Source organism: Alligator mississippiensis, chromosome 9, assembly GCF_030867095.1.
Source record: "Alligator mississippiensis isolate rAllMis1 chromosome 9, rAllMis1, whole genome shotgun sequence".
Lineage (NCBI taxonomy): Eukaryota > Metazoa > Chordata > Crocodylia > Alligatoridae > Alligator > Alligator mississippiensis.
In genome coordinates this window covers 67,505,334-67,520,512 of record NC_081832.1, presented here as the reverse complement: position 1 = coordinate 67,520,512, position 15,179 = coordinate 67,505,334, and positions in this window count along the sequence as shown.

Here is a 15,179-nt window from a genome sequence, read left to right as displayed (position 1 = left end):
TTGAGAAAAATATTCAAATTAGAATTGGTACGTAACTTGGCAGGGCTAGAAGACAATACAGGACACTGGGCACAGTAAGTACGCGATTTAGATTGCATGTTAATTATGGGGTGTGCAAACTGAGCCCAGATTGAATAGAGCCCAGTTTGCACGCCCCATAATTATCATGCAATCTAAATCCCGCAGTTAGCAATTCAACCCATGTAAACCTGGTTAAACTGGGTCAGTAGCTCACTCAAGTTCTTGACAGCTATTTGACCTGTCTTGCAAAGATGCTGAGGAAGGATGACAGCTTAGCACGTCAGATTGATCTGAGAATCCATTTGTACAAACACTGATGCTTACCTTTCTGTGTCTGACCTGGAACATACGTTGGAAATGAATTTAAACTGTGCTGGATCTCCAGTTGTTAGCTAATGAATTTGTAGAGTCCATAAAAGTTTTGTAATCCGTTAGCCTTCTACAGCCCTTCGCAATTGATTCCAAGGGTTTTCTTGAGCAGCAGTGATTTCCTCCTAAAGAAAAAAAAAGTTATAAAAAAATAAGGCCTTGCGATATGGGGAAGTATTATCCCCAATTTACAGAGGAGAAGCCAAGATCGCACAGGAAATCTATGGCACAACTGATGGCAAAAATCAGACTCCTAGTCCTGAATGTTTCTGCTAATTTTATAGTGAGCTGAACATGCTTAAAGTATTTGTAGGTGAAAATGGTTGTACAAGTGCTAACTGCATTTCACAACTGAAACTGGAGGAGATGGTTGGAGCTGGGAAAATGTATATGAATTTTTGCAAAAAAAATATGGCAATCTTTTTACTGAAACTTGAACTTTAAAAACATTTCTGATTCTCTTTCAAGTGCTGTACATAGCCCATTGACTCCTTAATTGACAGTGTCACTGACTGGCTTTCTTGCATGCAGACCATTCCATCCGGGAAGAGCACACTCCAACTGCAGATGCTTCCTCAGCCTGACGAAGGGTTTTTGTGCCCAAAAGCTTACAAAGAAGATTTTTTTTCAACTATTTGAGTTGATCTAATAAAAGATATCAGCTTTACCCAAAGAATCATATATAGGAATGGATTTATCTGTGGTTTGAATACCTAATAGGGTTGCTCATTAACATCATTAAAGGGCTTTCCTGTATCTAGATGCTGAATAAGAATAAACCAAAGGCCTCTGTGGCAAGCTGTGAAACCAGGAATCAGTGATAGGAAATAGACCCTGGGAGCTCTCATTTCTTCTTTCCTGCAATATTAAAAACTCCAACAAAGTTGGATGACCTGGCTGCTGAGTACAAGAAGAATAAGAGAGAGAGAGATTGTGGCTTTGGAGATGCGCACTTCACGTTTGTGGTTAACATTTCCCAGGCTGCTTAAAGGTGAATGCAAGTTCAAAGATGTTGCTTCTCCACTAATCTTGGCTAACATTTCTAAATGACTCTGATAAAAAACTGTGAGAAATCGGCCTGCAGTGGTTTTGCAGCCTCCTCATAATGAGCATAGACGTGACGGGGAGAAGGGAACACAGAGCTGTCTCGGTTACAAACCGCAGTAGAGCCTTCCTGTGTTTTAATAGTGGATTTACTTCTGATCGTCCTGGCCCAGGCCTGCTGTTGCCCCTCCAGGAGATAAGAAAACGCAGTGCGAAGCAGAACGAAGACAATGACTACAGATCTGTTGCGTGACAACACATTCCTTTTTGCTACATTTTCTTCAGGGAACGAATGGTCGTGGGACACTCCAGACTGTCCAACCTGAACACACTGACATCTTCCCTCCCATCTCCAGGACATAATCAATCCAGGCTGCTTCACTGCCCTACCAATGTGCATTTCCCCTGGAGCTCAGTCTCTAGACCTATTTTGTTCTCAGAACATCACCTGTCTTCAGAAGCAACCAGCAAAAGTCCTAACCAAGGCATATTAGAGTGACTCCTGTGCACAGATCAGTGAATCATCTCGGTTATCAATCACCCCCCCTCCACACACACACACTTTCATAATTATCAGTTAAACGTTATTGCCACAACACTTTAAAACCCAAAAGGTTGCTTCTGTTCCAGCTTGATTAGCCTGTGGTCCTATTGCCAAAGTACAACTTATAAATTCCTGTTTTTAACTAGTTTAGATTAGTCATCCAAGGATTCTAGTATTTCTACAGCTTTAAAAAATTGCCTCCACATGGCAGGCATGGCCCATGTGTACTAACACATACCAAAGCAACCCCACCAGCCATTAAGCATGTTATCGCAGCTATCCAGGAGCCCAGGGTCTGAGAGAAGTTAGATTTTAACCTCTTCAGGCACTTCTGTAAGCCCCAGCAGGCCCCATCTGCAGCTGGGCTCCAAAGTATCTTAGTGCATCTGAGACAGAAGCACTCTTTAGCATGAGATTTTCTGCCTTTTAGCACGTCTAAGGCTGATACAAATAACTAAAAATAGCCCTTAAACCATTTAGAGCTGAGTCCCTTTTACTTTTAATGGGTTTTACTCTGTAGGAAGTGACTCAATTCAGCCTGTGCTAAACTGAATGTGTCAGAAGCCTGCTTTCCAATTGCACCTTGTTCATAAGAAGAGGAATAAAGTCTTCCCTCTATAGTGCCATGTAGTCCAACATACCATGGGGCCACCTTCTCATCACTGTCAGTGTGATGGCCCCCAGCATCAACTGTCACGGGTTTGACTCTGATCCCCTTACACTACCGTAAATGAGGGAGTAGCAGTGTTTGCACCGGAAAAGTTACACTAAGAAACATCCGACTCCGGTCCAGAGACTTCTCTTTTCCTCTCAATGCTTATTGCTCAGTTCTCATTTCTGAACAGTGGCTGTTATCTCATTGCTTCTCACTTGCTTGGCTGGGTTTCCTGAGTTGCACTGGGGTGCATTTTAGTCTTTGAAATGCAATCTTTAGCAACCTCGTGCCATCCACTGAACAGTTGCTTATTCTTTTCCCAAACTCCCCATCCCCTTAACAGCTCTACACCTGTTAGACCAAGTAAGATGGTCCTTGGTAATTGGCTCCTGACAATTGTGTCAAACAGCCATGAACGCATACCCACCTTCCATGAACCCTGCAAGCTTCCCTCTTACTCTTGTTTGCTGTCAGCATTTTCTCTTTTCTCCCCCTGGGCTTCTTCTGAGGCCCTTGTCTCATTCTTCTCCCATTTAAAACTAAGGGTAGATGTGTTTTCCCATCCCAAGCAGCCTAGACAAATGGTAAGTGTTTTAGATCCTTAGGAAGCTTTTCAGGACTAGAAATGAGGTAGCTGTGCCTGTGAAGGTGCTCACATTTCCTGCATCTTACTGTACAAGCCTGCACTGTATCTCCTGTTTCAGGTGTATTAGTCCAACACACATAACCACAGGCTTGGTTTTTCCACAAAGGAAGGTACCAAATATGTCTGGGGCTATAATGAACAAAGATGATGAAAACCATCTGATTAGATCTGCTTCTGAAGAGAGAGAAAGTGTGTCCTGACATGACAAACACACAGAGTATATCTGAGCACGTTGTTCTCGCTCTGTGACCGTTTTCACTAAGATGAGGTGGGGACTTTAGACTGAAAGGAGTTTAGGACAGAGACCACAGAAACCTCTTAGTTTGAACAGAACCTAACACCTGGGCTTCTGAGCACTAACTTAATACTGCTATACATGCCATATAATAATAAGAGTTGATCTAGCCACTTCTGACAGGTTCTTATACACCACAGTGTTAATTTGCAAGCATAACCGAAGGCCGTATGCTTCAGCCCATAAAGGTGGGAGGAAAAGGAAGTAGGAGGCAGAGTTGCTACAAAAAAAAGTATATTGCTGTTTACACTATAGGCAGGCCTTATTCCTATTTGAATGCTTTAATTGGGGCATGTGGATGTCTGACTCTCTCTGAGTCTACATCTTCTGGGTTAGCTCCAAAGTTTATCTACACTTGCAGAGTTAACTCATGTTTTAAGGTTTTTATAATAGAAAATATTCAGTTACTATTGTTTGTTACCTTAACAAGGACTTTAGTTTAATAGCACTGCATGGGAGAGGAATGAGCCAGCTGTTTCATGTATCCCAAAGCAGGGTATTCTGAGATAAGTCTAGTTGTAGGGCCACAGCTGTTGGGACACCTCAGTCTGGGTGGAGTTTGTGCTTGCTCCTTGCTGTGGCTGAGGAGGGAAAGAAAAAAAATAATGATTTGCTCTCCTAGTATTGTTCTACTTGTGTGTGTACGGATAGTGCAGCTTCTAAGGAACACAGCCTGGTAGGCTCTGAAAAGACACATAGGCCTGGAGCTGTATGGGGCTACCTCCTGTGATCTACTCACAGTTAAGTACTCTGCTATCAAATCACTATTGACTGCTGTGTTTAATTTCCAATGCATAGTGCTAATTAAATCTAGAGATGCAATGCTGTTGTCCTGAGTGAGCTGTATACCAGTGTTTTCCAGCTCTTGGGCAGGACATACCAGACTGGTTAATTGGCGACATGGTAAGGGAGTGGGGAAAACTGTAGGGCTCTTGAACAAATGTGTGTGTTTCTAGGCTGAATGCAACTTGGGTCTGGTCCAAGCAACTCTGTTTCTAATGGGTGTTGGTTTGGAGCATTTCTGATGGGTTCTGTGAGACCTGGTGTCTAGGAATGGTTCATATTCATAATGTTATTTGTAGTTCAAATGAACAAGGGCATTTCACTATGTGTGCTTCACTCTCTTGTTAATGGGAGTTGCAAATGATTAGTAATGGCTTTATCAGCTCCAGATGTCTAGGCCTTTGTGAGTTACAGCTGCAATAACAATGATTTAGTAGAGCAGAGACTGGCTTAGAAAGCACAGAATGACGAGCTAAAGAGAAGTGTTATGAAATGCTGTGTTGGTAACCAAACTGAGAGCAGAGGCTTGACCAGGAGAGTTAGAAATCCCTCGAGGTATCTCTAACACGGTAAGTGTTTATTGTAGAAAAAGCAGGCTCTTGCTCTGAGAGACCAGGCATGAAGATGCTATGTCTTAGATTTGCTCTGCTTTCTCTTCTGCTTTGCTAGCCACGTTTTTCAGGCTGGGTCTCTACTTTCTGATGCTTCTCCTTATAATTCCTTCTCGTTGCATTTCTCCATTCAGCTTGTTCCTTTTCAGAGTGTTTAGGACATGAGTCCTGTATTGTGCTGTCTCCTGGCAGAGCAGGGGAGGCTGGTAGTGTTTGTCTTTATGCAGGCAAAAATGATGTGTGAAGTCAACCATGGGTTGCAGTGTGCCTGATCCTTTGTGGCACTGAATGCTGTCCCTGCTTCCCGTACCTCCTTGTGTGGATGGTCTTCAACTCCTACCAGCTTCAGTGAGAAGTTTTGAGATGGATATAGTGGGCCTGGTTCTCACTAGGTTAAATAAAACCTACCATGGGGAGCCTCCAGCGTGGTACAGACTGCAGGCTTTCCTAGGGGCTGTAATTGTCTGCTGTCCAGATCACTTCTTCTACACACTTTGTTTAAGAAAATCTAGAGTCGTGGGGTTGATGCAAACAAACCCCAGGTACTTTAGTAGACGCTAGCTAAGCAGAGGTGGCTTCCCTGGTATGTGCTGCTGTGAAGGACATCTCTATGAACAGCCTCATCCCTCTACGTCCTTAGCGCAGGGGTAGGCAAAATGGTGGATCCGACTAGTGGACGGATTCCATTTCCCAGCAGCCCCTGCCTGCATCACTGTGGCCAGTTTCTCTCGAGATCCCAGCAGTGAGGGTGCTGTGACAGCATGGGGCCAGGCTTTCCACGGAGACCAGCCCCAGCAGCAATGGCAGGGCATGCGGCTGCGTGGGGAGCTGCTTCGGGGCTCGGGCTGGGATCTGGCAATGGTGACGGCACGGTCTGGGTCCGGGGCAGAGCCGCAATCTGTTGCCTGCAAACTCCTGCCTGGGGCATGTGGGCAGTGGATCGCAGCTCTGCCCTGGCTCTGGACCACGCTGTCACTGCTGTAAGATCCCAGCCCCGGAGCAGCTCCCTATCTGGCTGCGCTCCCTGCCAGCGCTGCTGGGGCTGGTCTCCATGGAAACCCTGGCCTTGCCGCTGCTGGGGTCTCCATGGAAACCAGCTGCTGCATGATGCAGACAGGCACTGCTGGGAAATAGAGTCCACCATGGGCCTGATCCGGCCCAGATCGGACTTTGCCCATCCCTGTATTAGCAGTACTAGCAGAGACAAGCTTGTCAGTAAGATGCCTCTTGACTTGCTCAGAGCTATCACCTAGACTTTATCTTTTTTTGCTGGGGGAAGACTTAATTTTATTGAAAAGATTTTATTTAAAAGAGGAAAGATGCAATTTCCTATTAATGCTGATTCATCTTCCACTGGGCTTTGGATGATGAATTTAAGGTTTACTTTTACACAACACTTAATAACTACAACATATGACACACTAAAATAGCACCTTTGTTTAGTAAAATGCCTTAAGTAAGCAAGAAAGCTTTTGCTAGAAATGCTGTCTGTCTAGAAACCTGCAATGACTCACATCAGTCACTGCAATTTATACAGATGGTTTAATTTGGGCCCCATATGCTCCCTCAGAAAAAGCTCCAGTCTGGGTCATTACTCCACTTCAAAATATGCTGTGCTGTACAGCAGAGAAGCCTTGTTCTGGCTTTGGCATCCCACATGCAAGGAGATGTTGTTGAAAAAGAAAGCCTTAGACATGGGGAGATGGCAAAAGCACTGCTTGGATTTCATATGAGGCTACTTAGACTTTACAAGGAAATGGCTCACCTGAGAACTTGGTGTAGAAGCCAACCTCAAAAGATAAGAAATGTAACCCAATAACCAAAAAAAGAAAGCGTGGAAATTTGTACGCACCACATTGCCTGAGGTGATCTCCCTGCTTGAGCAAGAAAACTCTCTACAGCTCTGGGTGCCAAGTACTGAAAACTACCAGGGGTGGGGAGTGAGCAAATGAGGTGACTGCAAGAGGCTTAAATGAGTGCTGTGAGCCGTGTGTGTGGGGTATAGGGAAATCTGATGTCCAAGGTAAAATCCTGGACCCATGAACTCAAATTCCCCAAGTGACTTGAGTGGGGTCAAGACTTCATCCTAATTCCTCCTCCAACTGTGACTCCCTCTGTCATGGCAAACAAGTTTTTGGCCATGTCCTAAAGCTTCAGTGTCCTAGTTTATAAAGCTGTAGTGAGGTAACAGTTGTAAAGGTGACCAAGGGATCTATATATATTACTTCTATGCTGAGACATTATGGCTTTATTCTTGTCTGAGCACTGGCTGCTTGAGCACTGAAATCATTATCTAATGATCTGTGCTTGGGAGTAGATTACATCAAAGCAGCAACACTGCTGTCCTGCAGACCCAGGCTGGAGTGTGAACATGCTTTTGCAATCTTCTGTGTGCCATATAAGGGTGAGAGCAACACAATATTGTTCATACAACACCCAACCTGGAGGATCTATAAAGGGCCCTCAATCCTGCTGAAGTCTCTTGGCTAGCCTTGTACCTGATCAAAGGAATAGTGCTGCTTCCTGATGAGGCAGAAACCTCATGAAAAATAAAGAGCAGGATGGATGCCTCTGCAGACAATGCATTAGGGCCAGGACTACAGAATAAGAGAGATGTCTGGTCCTCACTGAAATCATTGGGAAGACTTCCACTAGCTTGGGGCAGCATTAGACTGGGCTTCTGGAGCCAAGAGGACACACTGGAAATGCCTGTGGACATTAGTGAATAGAAATTACAATAGCTGGAGTAAGAAATCAATTACAAACTCCATGCTGGAGTAGAATTTCTCATCCACACCCTCACAAGGGCAGAATGGCAGACAGGTGCATTTGCTACTGAGAAAAGATTACCGTTCTGTTTGTCACCAGTGACAGTTGCTCTTTTCTGTCTAGTATTTTAGGTCTGACACCTCAATTCAGGAAACAGTGGTTTGCTCAACAGAAGGCAGCAAGCGCTATCAAGTCATGTTAGCCCTCCTCGTGACTTCTGCCCTTTGCTTTGGAAGAGGCCAATTTGGCCGTAGGAGATCTTGGAATCAGGAGGACTGGAAACGAGAATAGGGTTGGAGGAACGGATGAGAAAGGGACATAGTTCACAGACATCTCAGCACCACCTTTTGCAGTTCTCAAGACAGAGGCAAAATCCTAGTTCAAGTGATTATTGCCTTTCTCTTTTCATGCTGATGATGACTAACTTGACTCCTGAGTCAAACAACCAGGCTTATATTCTTGAGATATATTTTTTAAAAACTGGGTTCTTATATCTCAGCATGATACATGAGTCCTTGTAGTCTGAGGGTTATCAGGCTGTGATACATTCATTGTGAAACTGTCCTGAAGACGATTCCAGCTGACTGACCATCTGCTGTTCTGTAAAGTAGGCTGAAGTGACTTCCTATCAGAGCCTTACAGAGAAATCAGATGAAGTAGGTGCCTGCAGCTCCATGCATGGCAAGCAGAGGGAGGCTTGTCTGCCCAGTGAAGATGTGTGTAAAAACCTTGAGTGCCTTCATGTCCAAAGCTCCTCTGTCAGAACAACTCCTTGGGCCAGCAGCATGATGCCCCCTCTTCCAAGCAGACTAGAGCTGGCTGCTGACAGAAGGCAACAATAGGTACTTGTGCACCATCAGGCAGCTGCCATGGTCCCTTCAATAACTGGTGCCTTCCCGTGGTGCACCTGAAAGCATAAGGGCTGAATGCAGTCATGAATTGGTGTGCCTGTGCTCTGGTGCCTCAGCAGTGGTGGCAGAGGTAAGTTTAGACCAAGCCCAAGATAAGGCCTGCACATTTCTTAGCCAGATATTGGGCTTTGCGTTTATTAGGGGTGCACCAAAAAAATTTTTCTTGGCCAATACCAATGGCTGATTATTAACCAGCCATTTTGGCCGATACTGATCTGATAGCCAATTTACAAAAATACAGCTCGGCAGCTTGAAGAGCAGCATCTGGAAGGAAGGAATGGGCATGCAGGGGAAGTTCGAGGCCCCCATGGTGATGGAGGGAGTGGGGCAGGGGCAGGAGCTGCCCAGCCAGGGTGGCAAATGCGACCATAGGGCTGGAAGCAGGACAGACCCGCAAGTGGCTCATCTGTGGGGTACGGAGGGGTTGGGAAGGGAGGTGGCTCCCCACCACTGTGCACACCCCAGGGGAAGCATGGGGTCTTGTGCCTCCCTGGATTTGTTCACAGGGTGAGACCAGGATGCCTGCTGCAGGCTCAAGGCCAGGGGCTACACCAGCCTCTGCCCAGCAGTGGGGCTGGGCCAGGGCTGTCCTCAGGGTGGGCAGCAGCAGCGCTGGCAGGGAGGACTACGGGACAGCTATGGTGAATTTTGGGGTGGCTGTAGCCCCCCCCCCTCCCAGTGCCACCACTGCCTGCCTGGCCCCCACTCACCCTGAGCACAGCCCCAGCCCAGCCCAGCCCCCCCTGCCAGGAAAGCGGCGGCACGGCCCCTGGCCCTCGGCCTGCAGCAGGCAGCCTGCCCTAATCCTGCACACATCTTGGGGGGCACATGCCCCCCCCCATATGCCCAGGGGTGCATGCAGCAGCAGGGAGCCACCCCTCCTTCTCACCCCCCTGCACCCCCTGAATGAGCCCTCTGCGAGTTCATCTCACTTTCAGCCCTGGGATCACATCCACTGCCCTAGCCAGGCAGCGCCTGCCCCAGCCCCACTCCCTCCCTCACCATGGGAGCCTTGATCGACACCCCCACGCCCCATCCCTCCTCCCTACCTCTTCCCCCCCAACAAACTTACTGGCCAGATGCTCCTTTTCACACTGCTGGCTGCATTCCTGGCTGCGTGCATGCTGCAGCTGCACACATGCACATGGCATTTATCGGTGATATTATCGGCCAAAAAAAGCTAAGGCTGATAATATTAATCTTCCTGTTATTGGTGCTGATGCAATATGTAACCAATATACTGTATAGGTACACCTCTAACTATTGTACCAGTTCAGTGTAATGGCTTCCTAACACTGCCGCCTCGTTGTCTTGTGGAGCAAGCAGAGACTTTACATATCACTACATTGTTTTCTCATCACTTCCCTCTCTCCTTTCTCACTTTGGCAAAGGTGGGTGGCGGGGGGAGTTCGCAAAGACTCCCATCATTCTCTTCCTCCTCTGCTTTTTTAGGATCACATGAGAACGAGGTCAGCGCCTCACACAGCAGATAGCACGCAGGCTTCCCACACACGGCTCACTTCTCAGTGGTGCACCGCTTCGGTTTAAAAGCTGTTTCTCTCTCTAGCCTTTCTGTCTGGGCTGAGGCTGCCAGGGGGGACAGTTATTTATATTTATGCACTTGCTACTTTCTCAGGCTGTGTAGATGCATTGCATGAATATCTCAAGCAGGTTGCAATAGAGTGAGTTTCTTTGTGGAAAGCAGATTTTAAACTAAACTAATTGCACAAGAAGTATTGTATTTTATATAAGGTAGAATACAGCTTGTAACACATGGGAATAGGTTAAAAACAACAACAACAAACCTTTCTAGGACTATGGACCAGAAGTAATTAAAGTAGAAGTTATTCAGAATGGTATGTAAGTACATGGGAAGCTACTTGAGTATTTTAAGTCACATATATCTTAAGTACTTTGCTGGAGCAAAGCTTAAGTGAGCTCAGCTGTTTTATTTAAAAGCTACCAGATGATACAAAATCCTGCAAATATGGTCTGGGGGAGAGACTTAAGACACTGTAATCTTGGGCTGCAGGAGATCCAGAGCTCTAACCCTGGTCCTGCCTCTGGTCTGTTCTGGGGCCTTGAGTGACTTACTTCCCTTGCGTTGTCCTCCCTTCCTCTATCTCTGCAATGCTGATAAAACATGCTACCAATCGAGGTATTAGCAGCATTCTGAAAATATAAAACCCTTTTCTAGCGCAAGGTCTCTTCATGACAGAAAGATCTTGCCATTCTTTAGCAGTATTTAAACTTAGCAGATGCTTTTCCTGAGTGATGATCACAGAAGTACCAATTGGTCCCTCCTTGCTTACCATCCAGACTTCCCCACTGTTCAGAATCCTTGTTTCTTTTGCCAAGATCTGTCTCTTCATGTGCTCGGATACCCCTCGGAAAGTCTCATAAGACCAAGAGGAAGAAATTTATGGTTTTTTTGTCCTTTTGGGAAATTCAGTGGCAGCAGCTTCCTCAAAACCTAGACATAAATTAAATGAGCACATGCTTTCGCAGCACAGAGGTGTTCAAGTTCTGGCCTGCTGGAAGCAGATGAGTCATGGCCTTGTTGCTAGCAGCTAAATTGTATTAAGAAAACCTAAAAATACATTAATATCCCAGTGGTATTTTCTTGGTAGAGCTTGCCACAGATGGTGTACGTGGGAGAAGAGATGTCCATACAACAATCTTTCTATTAAGGTGTGGTCCACATGACAAAAGTGTGTGCAAACCTCTAACTAACCCGGTGAGTTGGGAGCTTGAATCCCGGTCTGCATCATGTCAGTGTGTGACTGGAAGGAAGTTGCAGTGCTCTTTGGTTTGGAATGGGAGCTAAACTCAGGCGTGATATTTAATGGTGCTGACTGCTTCTGTTTTCTAGAGACTTCATTTGGGACTGTGATCCTGGTACATCTATAAGCCAGGCCAAAGTGTCTGTAGTTCAGCACCTAAAAATAGAGGCCATTCAGTTTGTGCCTTTATGCTGGGGGTGATTAGTGAATAATTTCTTTTCAATACAGCATAAGAATTGTCTACGCTCTTTGTGCAGGAGCCTGAAGCTGGTTTGCCCCTTCAATCCAAGTTTCCAACGTCATTTTCTGTGTGTGGTAGGAAAGAATTCAAGGCGAGAAGAGGGACAAATGCTTAGCATCACCTGTATTAAAAATGCATAACTTCCTTCTGCATTTAATTTTTTGGAAGCCTTCTGCATAGTTTGAAATCATGGCCTTATTCTGCTCTCAGCCAGTTCCTTTCACTGCATATGCTAACATGAGGGAAGAATCAGATCCAGCCTTGTTGAGATGACCAGAAACATGCTGGAGAGGGCCAGCCTGTGGTCCTTTAGTAAAACTGTTTTCCCCAGTAAGACTCACTTTATTCAATGGTTACATAATCAGGCCCTTGGGGCATTTATGCTCCAATGGCTTCAGTGGAATATTACTAAAAATGTGTCATATTTAATGCTGCTGTTGATGATCAGCATATTGATACCAGTTGCCAGAGAGATGAATCATGATTTATGGAAGTCTGGGTAAGTTGCAGTCAACTTGGCAGGCTGTTCACATCTGTCTTAGCTCAGGCTAGATGCAAATGGAGTCATGATAAGTGTTGTACATGATTTTGCCATTCCCGAATAATATAACTTGTACTATCAGATTGCTGTACCACTTATGTGACCCCTGTTATTATAGTAATCTGAATGCTTCCATTTTTAACGCATCTTGCAGCTTCTTTGTTTGGTAAGGCATCCAAATTCCATTACTATCTTTTAGTATTGTTGTCTTTCGCTTGATCAGCTGTGCCCCAGTATTGGCTTATGAGAGTTCTTCAAGGAAGAAGAGAAATGACTCATTTGGTTTTCTCAATGAACTTTTTCCCCAGTTTTCGGAGTTGTATCTTGGCTGTTTGGCTGGGCATTAACAGAAATGCGAATTGCTTGGTTCATTGTCTGCCGTTTGGTAGCTTATCCGAAGAGCGAGTGGGATGAATGGTTTTGCACGTGGACAGAAATGATCCAGAATTCCCTGCTAAAAGAAGCTTAATCTTAGCAAATGGATTGTACAGACATTTCACAGGTGTAACTGAAAAAGCAGGAGTTGATAATGGGTAAGTATCAAAATGAAGGACAAAACTAATCCGATTCCCTATCTCTCATCTTCCTGTAAATCAAAAGCATCCAATAAAGTCAGTCGGATACTCCACCTTGCCCAGAGGTACATAATTAGCTTGAGGAATAGTTCCAAGCTCAAGTCCTGGCCAAACGCACACACCTTTCATGTAAGTGTGGGGCTGCTTTCAGTTTGAGTTGGTTGGCTCAGGAAAGGGCATAGACTAAAAACCTGGAGTGAACCATCCATCAATTGTTTACCTAACCTAATCAGGCTTATGCTACCCAAGTACCGCTAACCCTCCAGTGGTATCCCACAGTTCCTCGTGAGCTGTTCTTTTCTTGCCATCTACCTATTCCTGGACCAGCAGTTGCTTGTCATTTCATACTGGCTGTGCGGGCCGGGTCGAACCCCGGGCCCTTTCGTCGCTCTGCACGCGGGCTGTGGCCGGCAGGCCGGGTCGGAGAGGGAGGTCGCCGAGCTAGAATTAGGCACAGACACTTAACGGTTGATTTTGAGATTGTTTACTTACACCGAGATGGTCACGGTGCAGGCTGAAAAACTTGCTTGAGTTGCGGTTACAACAGAAAACACGAACAATCACATGGAGTTTGCTAGGCTCCACGCAGACAGAACTCCGGATGTCCAGGACAAGGGCGCCTCAAATAGAAAACTTGTCGATACGTCTTGCAGAAAGTTACCGCTCGAAGACGGGAAGAGGTGGGCGGTGGATCAGGCCGCCAAACTCCTCTAAGCAACACACAGGGTTTCTATTACCCTGCCGCGCACACCCAGAGTCCCCACGAGATGGATGCAGAGTCCTCTTCGGCTTGGGCGGAAACTGCTCAAGCCTCTTATACGGCTAGCAGGCCAATCGCTAGCCGCCACGTGGGAATAATTTAGCACTAGCCAATTGCGGGGCACGAATTTGCATATGACGAGCAGGAACTCCTTTGCACCGTGCATTTCTGTGTTGCAAAGAAAATGCACCCTGCAAAGACAGCTGCAAAGTGGCGGGAACTCTCTCCTTTGCACGCGGGTTCTCTGTGCAGCAGAACTCCACTGTACAATGAAGCTGTAAACCCACGGGGATAATTCTTAGTGCTGAAGCACACACAAAAAATCAGACCTTTGGGTCATGACACAGGCCAGCTAGGTGTTCAAACCCGGCATACACACAGATCTTCCCTGCCTTCTGCAGAAAGCTGACTCTAAGGGGATCTGAGGGTGGCAGAAGCATGACTTTTTTTAGACACCAAGACCTAGGAATCAAAGCTTCTTCTGCACTAAGGTAATAGCTTAACAGAGGCAAGAGCAGCCTTTGGGGGACTCTTTCAAAAACTCTTTGAAGCCAGTGGAATGATTCCCGTCGCCGTAAGTGGGCTCTGGATCAAGCTCCAAGTGAAGGGGATGCTAAATCAATGAGGACAGGATATGACTCGTTTCAGTTGCAGCCCCTCCATGAAAGGGAAACACGGACAGTCTGAAATCTAGTCTATTGCAAGAAGTGAGTTAAAAGTAGTTTTAGGTACTGGGCCTGCAAATTGCTGTGGCTTCAAAATCTCTTCCAGTCGTTTCAAAATCTCTTCCAGTGTCTTAATTGCTTGTTTGGGTTTGTTTTGGTTTTTTTTTTTTTTTTTTTGCTTCCCCCATTACATCATGAAAGAGCCATACACGAAGCAAAAAAAACACACGCTCGACCAGGGAACCCCTGAACTGATGGTACTCAACACACAGTGGAATATCCAAACCAACTAAATAAAGAAAATGTGCTCCCCCAATGTGTTTCATGTATGCATTATGCAAATAACACTTCTTTAAAAAAAAAAAAGGCAATCAAACTGGGGACTTCTAGGTTGCCAAGATCCTCTTATTAACATGGAGAAATTTTCCTGTGGGCTGGGCATTGCTTGCAAGTCCAGTATGGTGCATTGGCTTGTGTATTAAGCCCTAGTAGAGCACCTTATTTTTCATTCATCTGGGCTAAATCCCAAATTTCTGTAGACTGGTCTGCTTCTGCTGAAGTCCATGTAGCCACATTCCTTTACATGAAGTAAAGACCTGGTACAGTTCATTTTGACTTTCAGTTCCTTATAGGATAAGCCTTAGGTGCATCTCTGAACAGAGCATGTCCTTAGATGCTTTTCAAATAAATCATTTTCTTCCATTTTTATACTTCAATCAATAGATTTCAATGGAGTTTGAAGGCTGACAAGTACAGTGAGGGGCTACAAAGTAAACTTTCTAAAGAACAATGACTTTAGTCCCTTACTGGTTTAACTTTCTGCTGAGAATTCAGATTTCCTGATCTGTAGCTGACTAATATCCAGTCATGGCATTAGTGGCTATAGCATTACTTCAAGCTTCAGTGGTTTGGAGTATTATGGCTGAATGGTATTGCTGTATCTGGGGTATCACCATGTGTCTGGTG